This window comes from Stegostoma tigrinum, unplaced genomic scaffold (assembly GCF_030684315.1).
Source record: "Stegostoma tigrinum isolate sSteTig4 unplaced genomic scaffold, sSteTig4.hap1 scaffold_58, whole genome shotgun sequence".
Classification (NCBI taxonomy): domain Eukaryota; kingdom Metazoa; phylum Chordata; class Chondrichthyes; order Orectolobiformes; family Stegostomatidae; genus Stegostoma; species Stegostoma tigrinum.
In genome coordinates, this window is record NW_026728516.1 from 1,060,705 (window position 1) to 1,074,773 (window position 14,069).

Genomic DNA, 14,069 nt, shown 5'->3' on the forward strand with positions numbered 1-14,069 from the left:
ACTAGCAATCGATAACATATCCTGGTCTTTTATGTTCTTGATGTAATAATTGCTTGGTATCCTGTTTTTGTCTGTTGTAGTAACTGTTTTAGGCATCATGCCATTGTAAATTGTGAAATCATTTTCAGTATCATGTCTTTTGTAAAGTATAAAAAGCGGGGACTGTCCGCTGCTCGGGGACAATTACTTGCAAAACTCTGCACTCTGTGCCGGGTTGAGTACAGTAATTCTCCACAGCTTGTACTTGCTTGGTAATGAAAGGATTTGTGTTTTCCTAAACAGGTAAGTGTCTTGTTATTGCAGCAAGTCCATGAGGGCCTCCGAAAACAAACTTGACATGTGGTGTAAGGGACAGCAGACGAAATAGAAAATATAGACTAGATATCACACAATGTCTTGGTTTTTGTATTCATCACGAGATCCGTCACTGCTATGGACACCTGGTAAAGATCTGAAGAGACTGCATTTCCCATTCACAGGTCACCAGGTTTCATTGCATTTTTCCAATCGGCTATCACAGATATAGTACATGACTCATCCCGATCTTTTGTTTGGATTTTAAAAAAAACTTTCCTTTGATTGTTTCCAATAAACTAATATGTATTAGTAGTTGAAACATGTCTGTGGAGAGCAATAGAATCCGTAATTGTAAAGGTGTGCAAACATATTGACCAGGCATAACTAACAAATAAAGGGCCACTGAGATCATCATAGAATCCCTACAGTGTGGAAGATGGCCATTCAGTCCCTTACCAACCCTCCAAACAGCATGGCACCCAGTCTCACACCTTACCCTGCATTTTGCACACGTGACACTATGGGCAATTTAGCATTGTCATTCTACCTAATTTGCACATTTTTGGTTTGTGGGGAGAAACTAGAGCACCTGGAGGAAACCCACGCAGGCAGGGTCTGGGTAGGGCACTCTTTGTAAGTTCAGCGTGGACTCGATGGGCTAAATGGTCTGCTTCCACACTGGAGGGATTCTATGATCTCCAGAAGCAAGTCTAAAAAGTATGGTTTGGATATAGCTAACAGCAGAATCAAAAACCAACTTAACAGTTACTCAGAGATTTGCTGCTCATTAACCAGTCCTGATGAACCAGGAAATCTCTTTTCACATACTGTGCGGGTGGATAGTCTTTAGTCAGTGTGAATGTGTCGATGTGTCATGATAACGTGACTATTTCCAAGCTCTACCTGACAGATATACAACTATTATTAACATTTTATCTGCAATACCAGCACGTTTAATTGAGCAGGGATCAGTAACATCAGTACAAACAGCCCAACACCATGGTTCATTTGATTGTGAGTGTGACAGCAAAATCCTTCAACTGTGCTTCTTTGTGAACTCGCTGGTGTGTTAGCAGTTTGGATAACTGAGTGAATGCTTTCCCCCCACTCAGAGCTCATGAATGGTCCCTCCCTAGTATGAACCTGCTGGAACACGAGCAGGTAGGACGACAAAGTGAATGCTTTCACAAATTTAGAGCAGGTGAATGGTTTCTCCCCAGTGTGAACGCTCTGTCGGTGAGGTGAGCAAGTGAATCCCTTCCCACACTGGGAGCAGATGAATGGTCACTCCCCAGAGTGAAGTCGCTGGTGGATCAGCGGGCAATTCGAGTCAGCAAAGCCTTTCCCTCACGCAGAACAGGCCAATGGTCTGTCTCCAGTGTGAATTCGCTGGTGCATCAGCGGTTGAGATGTCTGAGTGAATGCTTTCCCACATTTCAAGCATGTAAATGGTTTCTCTACAGTGCGAACTCAGTGGTGTTTAAGCAGGTTAGATGACTGAGTGAATCCCATTCCACAATCAGAGCAGGTGAATGGTTTCTCTCCAGTGTGACTCTGGTGGTCAGTTTCTAGCTGGGATGGATTTTAAAAATTCCTTCCTGCAATCTGCACATTTCCACAGTCTCTCCCCAGTGTCACTGCGCTGGTGTTCGGACATTTCAGATGAATCTTCACAGACTCGTTACAGACCATGTGCATTTCTCCCCAGTGTGAATGCTGCTTTTTCCTCCAATGTTCAAAATCCTGAGGTACCTGGTTTGTGATAAACAAAGTGACTGTCAGAGCTGGATGTGGACCTGTTTGAATTCTCCAATTGCAGACTAAGCTTTCAAACAGAAAGTAAGTGCAGAGAGTGAGGAACCAGAAGAACAACCACAGATTGTGAAATCGAGAAATCCTCTGGACATTTATGGAGCGACACTTGGGAAATATGCTGGATCATCATTAGAACAAATTCAAATAAATATCCTCCAGGTAAGGGATCCAGTCAGTATTTGCACAAAACTGCTGAAAGAGAGGTGGGACAGCCAGGGAGGAAGGACAGGCATTGTAACTCAGTCTTTCAGAGGGATCAAAAGGTTAAGAACAGTGCAGAAGTAAAATTGTGGAAATCTGAAATGAAAACAAAAAAAGCTGAGTCAGAGTTGTACAGCACAAAACAATCCCTTTCATCCCAGTTGTTCATGCTGACCATATGTCCCAAATTAATCTAATCGCATTTGCAAGCAATTGACCCATATTCCTCTAAACCCTTCCTATTCACATACCCTTCCAGATGCCTTTTAAATGTCATAATTGTACCAGCTTCCACCAGTTCCTCTGGCAGGTCATTCTACACAGGCACCACCCACTTTCCCTGAAAAAAAAACTCCTTCTCAGCTTAAACCAATGTGTTTAGTTCCAGTCTCCCCTACCCCAGGTAAACAACCTTAGCTACTCACTCCATGCCCACCATAATTTCATTAACCTCTAAGGTAACCTCTCAGCCTTCAATGCTCCAGGGAAAATAGCCCCAGCATATTCAGCCTCTCCCTACAGCTCAAAACTTCCAACATCCTTGTAAATCTTTTCTGCACCCTGCCAAGTTTAATCAGCATCATTGCTCTAGCAGGGAGACCAGAACTGAACAGTATTCCAAAAGCAGCATCATCAATGTCTTGTTCAGCCTATAACATGACCTTCCAACTCCTACACTCAATGCACTGACCAATAAATGCAAGCACAGCAAATACCATCTCCACTAACTTCTGTACCTGCAATCCACCTTCAAGGAGTCTCTGTTGCCTAAGTTCCCAGGGCCTCATCATTAACTGTTTAAGCCCTGCCCTGATTTTCATTACCATCATGCAATAGCTGGCATTTATCCAAACTAAACTGATTTCTGTCACTCCTCGGCCCATCTGATTAAGATCCCGTTGTACTTGGAGGCAAACTTCTTTGCTGTTTCCTACAATGTGTGTCATCTGCACAATTACTAACCATTCCTCCAATATTCATTCCACACGATTTGTATCAATGGCAAAAAGCAGTGAAACCAGCACCGATCCTTGCAGCACTCTGCTGTTAATAGTCCTCCAGACTGAGAAAAAAAAACACCCCCCACCACGATCCTGTTTCCTACCTTCAAGCCAATTTTGTTTCAAATAGCTAACTCTCCCTGGATTCCATTTGTTCTAATCTTGCTAACCAGTCTATCATGTGGAGTTTTGGTGAATGCCTTACTGAAGCCCATATAGACAATGTTCACTGCTTTGTCTTCTTCAATCTTCTTTGTCACTTCCTCAAAAAACTCAATCAAGTTAGTTACTCAAGATTTCCCACTCACAAAGCCATGTTGACTATCCCTAAGCAGTCTTTGCTTCTCCAAACACATGCAAACCCGGTCCCTCAGAATCCCCTTCAGCAATTTACACACCACTGACATCAGGCTCGAAGGTCGATGGTCCTCCGCCTCTTCCCTAAAGAATGGCACCAGATTAGCCACCGGACCTTCTGGCAATTCACTAGTGTCAGTGATACAAATACCTCAGCAAGGAGCCAGCAATTACTTCCCTAGCTTCTCCCAGAGTTTGTGGGTAACACCTGATCAGGTGCCAGGGGCCTATCCACCATTATGCATTTTAAGATGTCCAGCACCAATTGTAATGGCCACTTTTCACAACTCATTATTTATGTCTCCATGTTCTCTAGCTTCCGTCCCCTTCTCTGCAGTAAATATTCATTCACTATCTCAGCCTGCAGTTCCACACAGACAGCCTTGCCGATCTTTAAAAGGGCCCTGTATTCTCTCTAGTTGCTTTTTTGTCCCAAATGAAGTGTCAGAATCTCTTGGGATTACCCTTAACCCTATTTGCCAAAGATAGCTCATGTCTCCTTTTTGCCATCCTCATTTCCCTTGAGTATACTCCAACTGCCTTTATACTTTGAGGGGTTGACCCAGTTCCTGCTGTCATTACCTGACATGTGCTGCCTTCTTTTTCTCGACCACAGCCTCAATTTTTTCAGTCGTCCAACAGACCCAACAATTACCAGCCTTGCCCTTCACATGAGAAGGAACCTACTGTGTCTGGACTCTCCCAATTTAATTTTGAAGGCCTTCCACTTTCCAAGCATCCCTTTAACTGCATATTACCTCTCCCGATCATCCTTTGGAAGTTCTTGCCCAATACTGTCAAAGTTGGCCTTACTCCAATTTAGAAGTGTATATTAAATATACAACTTTTATATTTAAACTGATCCCATCTTTCTGCATCTGGCACATATTGCTGTAAACTTTTCTTATACATGTCCTAATTCAAATGCCTTTTTAACAATGCAACTGTACCTGCATCCACCACCTCCACTGAAAGTTCGTTTCACACATGAACCACTCTGTAAAAGAAAAATTGTCCCTCATGTCGTTTTTAAATATGTCTTTCTCCTCTCACCTTACATGTCCCCTTGTCTTAATCACCCAACCTCGGGAAAAAATCCCTTAATAATCTGTGCCCCTCATGTTTTTATGAACATCTGTAAGGTTACCCCGTAACCTCTGATGCTCCAATCCTAGCTTTGGCAGTCTATTTTGATAATCAAGCCCTCCATTCCTGGTAACATCCCAGCAAGTCTTTTCTGAACTGTCTCCAGTTTAATAATAGCATCCTTCCTGTAACAGGGCGACCAGAGCTGCACACTATAGCTCAAATGAAGCCTAAACAATGTCCAATACAACCTCAACATATCATCCCAACTCCTATACTCAAAGGTCTGAGCAATGAAGGAAAGTGTGCAAAACAATTTATTAACCACCATATCTGCCTGTCTCCATAAACTTTGAAGAATTATGTACATGAATCTCAGCATTTCTCTGATCCACAACACTATCCTGGGTGCAGCCATCAACTGTGTAATTCCTACCCTGTTCATTTTACCAAAATACAATGTCTCACATTTATTCAAGTTGAACTTCATCCTCCACTCCTCAACTCATTGACATAATTGATTAACATGTCACTGTCATCTTAGATAACCTTCACTAACCACTATACCACCAACTCAGTATCATCTGCAAACTTACTAATCTTGTCCCTTAAATTCTCTTCCAAATTGTTAGTGTAAATGAGAAACAAAGAAGTGGCCCCTGTACCGATTGCTGTGGAACACACTGGTCACACAACTCCACTCTGAAAAATCCTCGAGCACCACGGCCTCTCCTATAACTCAACCAATTTTGTTTCCAATTAACAAGTTCTTCCTGAATCACATAGATCTAACTTTACTGGAATTCTGGAACCCTGACAAAAGCTTCACTCTCATTCTAGAGGTGCTGCAAATCTGACCCAATTCCCCTGCCATTTGTTAATGGCCCTCTTGATCGTTCCTTGAAAAGTTAAATCCCAAATCTTTGGGAATAACTGCTGAATCTGCATCCAGCTGCCACTCAGACTGTTCCAGATCCTGGGAACTTGCTGAGTCAAGTAATCTTCAAGTTTTCACTCTGCATTATTTGCCAATTATCTGAATGTTGTATTCTGCAGTTACCAAACATTGCCACAATGTTAATTTTTTTTCTCTCTGCAAACTAATATCCTGGAAACAAACCCACTACTCAACTAAATCATTGCTAAATCAGCCCCAAGGAGAATCATCCGAGCTTCTGTTAGCTCTCTCCAAACCAGAAACCCATCATAAGTTTAGATAACAAAGTGTTGCGGTGAATGAACACAGGACATGCTGCTTGGCCTGCTGTGTTCATTCAGCTCCACACTTTGTTATCTCGGATCCTCCATCATCTGCAGTTCCCATTATCACCCATCATAATTGTAATTTACTTATAGGATGTGGTCTTTTGCCGCAGGACTAATATTGATTGTCCATTTTTATTTGATTTGGAGAACCTGGCGGTGAACCACTTTCTCTCACTACTGCACTCCGTGTGCTCTAAGTGCACCACTGTGCCGTTTAGATGATAATCCACCCTGGAGCCTCACCTAACTCCCTATCGCAGGAATCATACCTCAATCCTCACCACCCTCCATATCATGAACATGATCCTGGAACGTGCACTAATGCAGGCTCCACCCTCGAGCCTTACCACCTTTCCTATCACTGGAATCTCTCTCCAGCCTCACGACCTGCCTATTGTTGGAAACCCCCTCTAGCCTCAGAACTCTCACCTTCTCTGTCGATTCCTCCAGTCTCTCAAGCCTCCTTATCTCTAATCTCCTCCAGCCTCAACACCCTCCTATCTCTAAATTCCTTCAGCCCGTATAAACTTCCTTAGCTCTGTCATGGCCTTTACCCTCACAAACCTCCTTTTGTTTGAGGTCTCCTCCAGCCTCTCAATCCTCACCATTTCTGTAACTTCCTCCAATCTCACTTTTCCCTATTTTTGTAATCGTCTCCAGTCTCAGAACCCTTCCTGTCTCTAATATCCTCCAGCCTCACAAATCTCAACAACATGTGCTTTCCTCTAATACAAGCCGTATGATGATACCCATTTTTATTCCTCCACTTGATGGGAGCACGTGCATTTTCCTGGACATCAAGCTCCAGAATTTATTGGTAAACCACTTCATCTCGATACCTCACTTCTCTCCAGAAAATATTGACCAATTATGAGTCATCTATTCTAACATCTCCTTTCCTGAAGAAAAAAACAAAATCGCTTGAACTCTAGCTTGACATCTTCTCTGAAGTGTCTCGGAGGTCGACAGTACAGAAGAGGGCTCTGCGGCCTATCCAGCCTCTGCCAGTTAAAAACCACTACCTAACCATTCTAATCTAATTTTCCAGCACTTGGCCCATAGACTTGCCTGCGTTGGCATCACAAGTGTGCATCTAAATATGCCTTAAACGCTACGAGGATCTGTGTCTACCACCCTCACAGACAGTGAGGTTCAGTGCCATTGTCACAGCATGATGACATCACAGACAGGAACAGAGACGAGCTGAGTCTGTGCAAACCAAAGATCCCCCACACACTGTGAAGGGCAGGAGGGTCCATGACAGGGGGCAGAGGAGATTTAACAGAATGGTTTGTCGTAAGAGGGTTTTTAGTTGCATGGTTAGGGCTTTTTTTTTACATTATTCTTTCATGTGACCTGGGCGTTGTTGGTACATATTGAGAATATCCATCTACAATAGATGGACTCTCCTTCTCAACCTCTCCCCTCGCCTGGGGTGTGGTAATCTTCAGGTTAAACCAGCCCTATGGTCAGGTAGGACTACGGTGACTTTACCTTGGGCACAGTGATGCCACTTTCCTTCGGTGGTGTAGAGGGAAATGTTGAATGTGGTAGATGGGACACCACTCTGACAGAGTGCTTCATCTGGGGGATGGTCACTTTTTCTAATAGTGTTGGGGTTGTACTCATGCAGGGAAGTGGAAAATGTTCCAACACAACCCAGACGAGTGCCTTACAGACAGCAAACAGTCATTCAGGAATCAGGTGTTTGGGGAAACTGAGATTGCACTCCTTGTAACTAAGTATTTTGAGGGGACCTTTGATAGAGGTGTTTACAAAAGAAACACTTCAGCATGATAAAATGTACACTCATGACAGATCATATAAAGATTGCAGGACATATATTGAAATTTTAGGGACGATCTATTGAGAGAATGGGGTGATTTAATAGAAACAAAATTTAGACGGCAAATGAGAAATGAGCAGGAACACAATACTCACACACAATGCAAATATCCAGATGTTGATGAATTGAATAATTCTGTCAGAGTTTGGTGTTACAATTATTGAGTTTCCCACCTGCAAGTCCACTTGTAATATCCTGTAACACAAATTCATAACATCCATCACTGTCAGTCCGGGTAGAAATTCACAACATCCCCTCATCCTGGCCGAAGATAACTGTGCATCGTCGCTACTACACATTATCCCTTGTGGAGGACAGTCATCGTTTCAGAGGGAAATCTATTTGGGTTTCTAGGAATTTCCACCTTGGGACTTCATGTCACTGACCAAAACTGCAGGTCTTTGACACATGGCAAAGAATGGCCAAGATTTAGTGACAGGAAAGAGAGAATAGAGATGGAGTGGGATTTTCCAATGACAGTGAAGTCAAACATTGGTTTAAAACAGAATGGATGAGATGGACATCACCAGAAAAGAGGAGCAGACAGAACAAGGACAATATCTGAACTGGCATGGGGGAAGAGGCAATAAGGAGGAGGAGGAGGAGGAGGAGAAATAAGAGAGACTTAGAATGTTTGTGGTTTAGCAGGAATAGGGCAAAGGATTAAAGATGAGCTCTGATAAGGCTTCACACAAGACTGGAGAAAGATGCAAGTTTGGGGCTGAAACGACAAGCAACGTGCAAGGCAATTTGGTTTGGTGGGCTAGTGGAAGCGAGGGATGCAGCAGAGGCATCCGATTTGGATTGTCTCAATCTGAATGACATGGAGTTTCTATGTGTCTCCCTCACTTGTTGTTGGAGGGGAGGATGGAAGAGACAGGCTGATGGACAATGGTTTGCAAAATAAAACAATGCCTGTGTTAGAGATATTCAAAACTGAATGAACAAACCTGATGAATTAACTTTTATCCAGAATACTAAAATGTACAACAGAAGTCTGGGGTTGAATCCCATCTCAGCAGATGGTGGACTTCGATTTCAATAAAAAAACTGGAATTAAGAATCAACTGATGCCATGGAACCACTGCCTTTGGCAGAAAAAGAAAGAAGAAAAAGAAAAAGAAAGCCTGACGTCCTTCAGGGAAAGAAATTTGCCAACCTCAGCAAGCCACTCAGTTACAAATCACTGCAAAGTCTCAACAAAGGATGAAGCTGGGTGGACCACTTGGCATCTGCCAAGGCACGAGGAAAGACAACTGCAGAATCAGCTCTATCGACTCCACAAACTCCTCCTTACTAATATCGGGGGCGAGTGGCACAATTTGGAGAGATGGCTCAAAGACTAGGCAAGGAACAGCGTCATATGCTTAGAATCTACCTCATAGACAAGTGACACACACCACCATCATGGTCCTTAGGTGAAGGCCTGTCCAAGGAGCAGGACAGACGTGGCAGCACAGTGCTATTCTGATCGCAGTAATTGACCTGGGAGTAGGACATTGACTCTGACGCTGACGCCTGGAAGACTCATGGCTCCTGCTGAATGCCATGGACCATCCTCCCTCAGTTGATAAAGTGGCAACAGTATTATCGCTAGATTATTAATCCAGAGGCCCAGACACCATTCCGGGGACCTGGGTTCGAATCCTGCCATGGCAAATGGTGGCATTTGAATTAAATAATGATCTGGAATTAATAGTCGAACGATGACCATGAAACCATTGCTGATTATTTGGGTTCGCTTATGTGCTTTCGGGAACGAAATCTGCCATCCCTACCTGATCTGCATGACAGGTAACTGCAAACCCACAGCAATGTGGTTGACTCTTAACTGCCTGAAGGAAAATTAGGGATGGGCAATAAATGCCAGTCAGCCCAGCGACTTCCACATCCCAAGAGAGTATTTTAATAAAAAACTACATGTTGAACCGCAATTGGTGTAAGCACTGAGTGTAAATGGCAATAAGTGTACTCAATGCCCACCATCAGTAGTTCACAGCAGGATTACCAATCAGGCTGGTCGGGTCCTAAAGGAAAAAAAAACACTACTTGGCTGGGACTGAAGCAGGTGCTGCCACAACCAACAGTAGGGAAAAACATAGCAGATCTCATTGTCACGAATTTCCCAGCTGCAGATGCATCTGTCTGTGACAGGATTGATAACAGCGACGACCGCACAGTCCTGTGGAGACTAAGCCTCATCTTAAACTTGATAATACCCTCCATTGTGTTGAGTGGCACTAACATCGGCTCAGTGGGACAGACTTGGAACAGATTTAGGGGCTCAAAACCAAACATCTATGAAGCTTTGTGGGGCATCAACAGCAGCAGAACATTCCAGCACAATCTGTAACCTCATGGGCCAGCATATTTCGCACTCAACCATGACCATTGATCCAGGAGAACCACACTGATTGAATGGATAGTATAGGAGGGCATGCCAAAAGCAGCATCAGGCATACCTAAAAATAAGGTGCCAACCTGGTTAAACTTCCCAACAGGACTATCTGCATGCCAAATAGCAAAAGCAGCAAGACGTAGAGCTAAGCCATCCCATAGCCAATAGATCAGATCTAAGCTCTGTCGTTCTGCCACACCCAGTCGCGAACGGTGATGGGCAATTAAACTGGAGGAAGCATGTCAAAAAAATCCCCATCCTTACTGACAGCGGAGCCCAACCTATCCACGCACAAAACAAGACTGCTGCATTTGCAGGGATATTCAGCCAGAAGTGCCAATTGGATGATAAATCTCAGCCTTCTCCAGAGGTCCCCAAGATCACAAATGTGAGTTTTCATCGAATTTGATTCATTTCAAATGATATTAATAAAATGGAGGAATAGTGCAGCAAAGATTATGGGCCCTGGCAACAGTGCCGATGACCTGTGCTGTACAGCTTGCTACCTGCCAAGCCAAACTGTTTCAGTACTGCTACAGCACTGGCATCTATTGACAATTTGGAAAACTGCCCAGGTCTGTTCAGCACAAAAATACAGAGCAAATCCAACCCGAATAATTTCGCCTCAAGCAATCTACTCTCTATCATCGGAGAAGTGATGGAAGGTGTTGACAACAGTGGTATTAAGCAGCACTTACTCAGCTATAACCTGCTCAGTGACACCCAGTTTGGGTCACGCCAGGCACTCAGTTCCTGATCTTATTACAGACTTCATCCACAAATTCACAAACATGTGAATTCCTGAAGTGAGGTGAAGGCAACAGAGTCCTCCACAAAAACCATTTTGTTCCACTTCAGTGACAATGACACCTTAGTTTCAGCTCATCTGCTGAACCTCTCATCTATTTCTGCGTTACCTCTAGACTTAACTATGCAAACTCACTCCCAGTTGACCTCCCACATCCAACGCCCCTGTAATCTCAAGAATACACAAAGTTCTGCTGCGCACATGTTCATTCGTACCAAAACCTGTTCACTCATCACTGCTGTACTCCCTGACGCACAAAGGCTCCTATTTATGAGCAACAATTTAAAATTCTCACCCGTGATTTAATTCCTGGCCGCGACAATCCCTGTTTCCCTGCACCACACAACCTTCGAGACTCTGTTGGAGTCTGAAAGTCAATGAAGTGTCAATGTGTTCAATCATTGCTTCACTATTGGAGGCTGTTTCTACAGTTGCCAGGCAACATGGTCTGGAATTCCTATGATAAACCTCTCAGGTTTGTTCTCCTTCTTTAAGATAGTCATGAAAACCTGATAATTTGGTAATGTTCTTGGTGACCGAACCTAATAGGCCTTACATCAAAAGTTTCTTGATAATATTTTTGTGAAATTATAAACAAGATAAAAATAAATATAGTTTGTTGATTTGGACATACACCATCAGCTCTTCAGTATCGCTCGATGAATGATCTGTAACTTCTCAAATGACCGCATTGTGGGAGCACCTTCATCATATGAACTGCAGCAGCACACAGAAGTTAAACATGACCTTCTCCACAAGTAACAGGGCTTTGGCAACGATCGCTGGTATCTGTGGAAGGAGAAACAGTGTAAATGTTGCAGAAGTACAAAAATGAACGACAGAATAAAAAAGCTGTAGTATTTGGTGGTCTGAAATGGAAGAAAAATGCACTCTCTTTCTGGGAAAATATTGCGTGACTTTGAAAGACGCCATTCAAAAATTAATCTGGTAATTGAGCAGCACACAGTTAGGGGGTGGACAGCAGTGGAATATTCAGTTACAATAGGTATAAGAAAATAACAGTAAAATACTACAGAGATCAAATATATCCATCATCAGAGACTGAAGAGATTAGACACCAAAGATGTGATCAGGAAGCACAGAACTAAGTTAGCAGTGCTAGCTGCTATGATTCCAGACTCTGGGAAAGAAATCCAAAAGAAACAAACATTTCTCTTGGTTTGAATTTGCTCTGCGTAATTTCATTTCATTTCTGAAGAAGGGTCCAGACTCAAAATGCAGGCAGTGCCGATACAGTCATCCATGAACTGGAGGAAGAGGTAGGATTCAGGACCAGTGTAGGTATGGAAGAGAGATTGTTCCACATAACCGACAAAGAGGCAGGCATAGCTTGGGCCCATGCAGGTACCCATGGCCACCCCCTTTGTCTGTAGGAGGTGGGAGGAGTTGAAAGAGAAGTTGTTGAGGGTGAGGATGAGTTCACTTAGTCACACAAGGGGGTCAGTGGAGGGGAACCGGAGAGACCTGCAGGACAAGAAAAAGCATCGGGCTTTTAGGCTGTGTGCATGGGGAATGCAGGTGCTAATGTGGTATACTGCCTCTGCTGTACTTGTTGTGGCCTCCTCTACATCAGGGAAACCAAGCAGAGGCTTGAGGACTGCTTTGCAGAACATTTACACTCAGTTCGCAATAAACAACTGCACCTTGCAGTACCATTCCACCGGCAACATGTCCATCATGGGCCTCCTGGAACACAATAACGATGCAACCCAAAGGTTGCAGGATCAGCAACTCATGTTCCGCTTTGGAACCCTGCAGCCCAATGCTATCAATGTGGATTTCACAAGCTTCAAAACGTCCCCTCCCCCAACCGCAGTCCAACACCAGCCCAGCTCTTTCCCCACCTCCCTAACCTGTTCTTCCTCTCGCCTATCCCCTCCTCTCATATCAAGCTACACCCCGATTTCCAACCTGCTAAACTCATCCCACCCCCTTGACCTGTTTGTCCCCCTTGGACTGACCTATCCCCTCCCTCCCTCCCCAGAAACACTCACCTTTACCTGCTCCATCCCCACCTCTCCAACTTGTATGTCTCCTCTCCACCTGCCTCCCCTTCTCTCCCTGTTTATTTCAGAATCCCCTTCCCCCTCCCCATTTCTGAAGGGCGTAGGCCCGAAAACGCCAGCTTTCCTGCCCCTCTGATGCTGCCTGCCCTGCTGTGTTCCTCCAGCCCCACACCTTGTTCTCTCACTTTCAGCCAGAGGCGGCTGCGCATGCGCCCATCTTCACCTCCGCCCTCAAAATTTCAAAGCTACCGCGCATGCGCCCCGCGGATCATTGCCCCCAACAAAGATGGTGGCGGTCAACCGGGCCTATCACTTTCTGAGGCGTTGATTTATTTTCTGCAAACGTGAGCCTCGGAGTTTCAAATATAGGTTTTCCGACGTGCACTCCCAAGCCCATACGAATACCACTTCCCTCCCGCTTTCTGCCGTTTTGCCTTCTTGTCCTGCTCTTACCTCAATTGCACAAATCTTGGTCTCAGCGAAGGAGCTGGGCCCGAAACGTCAGCTTTCCTGCTTCACTGATGCTGCTTGGCCTGCGGTGTTCATCCAGCTCTGCACTTTGTTGTCTCGGGGATCTGCAGCTCCTACTTTTCTCAGCGAACTTGCACTGCTCACGTGGATGATCACGTGGTTTGCACTGATCCAGCCCCCTCTTCATTCCGATTGGTTAGAAGGGCAGAGACGTTCGCCCGGATATGCACGTCAACCCTGTATTCCTATTGGTCCCACACTGACATCAATCAACCAGACGCCATTGTGACCTGGAGCATGCGCAGTGCTTTTTGTTGTCATTGTCATCAGACTCTGACACTTTGAGACAAATGAGACTGAGAACTGGATGAGAAAGATTGTTACATTAGCGATCCTGGGGTTTTAATAAGTCGCTCTGAGGAAGGGGCACTGCACCCGAAACGTTAACTCTGTCTTTTTACCTTCACAGATGCTGCTAGACCTGCTGAGCTTTTCC

At 44.4% G+C, this 14,069-nt stretch overlaps 1 long non-coding RNA gene across 2 annotated transcripts; it reads right to left on the reverse strand.

The window, feature by feature from the left end:
• Positions 1-13,734, reverse strand: LOC132208943 (uncharacterized). Of its 2 annotated transcripts, XR_009445042.1 has the most exons (5): positions 13,556-13,734; positions 11,710-11,864; positions 7,965-8,064; positions 4,622-4,668; positions 1-2,409 (listed from the first exon to the last, which is right to left on the reverse strand). It is a non-coding gene; the product is annotated as an uncharacterized LOC132208943 (long non-coding RNA). The 2 variants fall into 2 exon arrangements; XR_009445041.1 differs by lacking the exon at positions 4,622-4,668.
• Positions 13,735-14,069: the final 335 nt, after the last annotated feature.